The sequence below is a fragment of the Sarcophilus harrisii genome, chromosome 1 (genome assembly GCF_902635505.1).
Source record: "Sarcophilus harrisii chromosome 1, mSarHar1.11, whole genome shotgun sequence".
NCBI classification, from domain to species: domain Eukaryota; kingdom Metazoa; phylum Chordata; class Mammalia; order Dasyuromorphia; family Dasyuridae; genus Sarcophilus; species Sarcophilus harrisii.
The window spans coordinates 349,694,080-349,694,904 of NC_045426.1; positions in this window are offsets into that span (position 1 = coordinate 349,694,080).

Here is an 825-nt window from a genome sequence, read left to right on the forward strand (position 1 = left end):
AAGTCAGAGAGAAAAGTTACAATGGGAAAGCTATAACTTAGAGTTACAATGGTCAGGAAGCATCTCTTGACATGAAGGACTGAGAAGAGTATCTTGGCAAATCCTGGTTTTCCCAAACTTATGTAGAGGTTATTGAGACTCTCCTGTGGCAGGCATGCACCAAGTCCTCAAACCCATTTAGATGAGAACGTTTATGCCTTTAGATGATTAAAAAGCTGCATAAGGGAAGCAAAGACTACTTTGTCTCTTTTTAGGGAAAACTAATCCCCAACACAGAAAGAAAGGAGGAGCAAGGGCCTTCATGTTGGTAGGAAAATACTGGAAAGTATCCTATTACAGGATCAAGTAAAAGTTCTTGGCTCCTGCTTCCCTGTTTACCCAACTTAGATGAGGAAACATAGCCTGTCTTGCTGACTCGATGACTAATGTTACCATAATGATGCAAGGGAATCTGCATCTACAAAAACACAAAGCCACTGTATCCTCCTCCTCTTCCTCTTCCAAATGTGTTCACCTTTCTTTAAACATTTAGTGTAAACACTGCTTATCCGGGTGAATGATTGAGAATCAAGTTGTGATGGAGCAATTGGGAGAGTAGGGTCCTGGAAGAGAAAAAAAAAAGTAAAATTGCAGTATTTTGTCAGAGTATTATTATTATTATTATTATTACTATTACTAGAGGCACAGGGCTATAGAAGAGAGCTATTGTTTTTTTTTTTTTTTTTAATTTCTCAGAGCAAAATAATTATTTATATTGGGGTCTGCCAGTGCGTGGATCAAGGAAATAGACTGGTTGTCACTGGATCTCTAGTTTTTCTCCCTAAT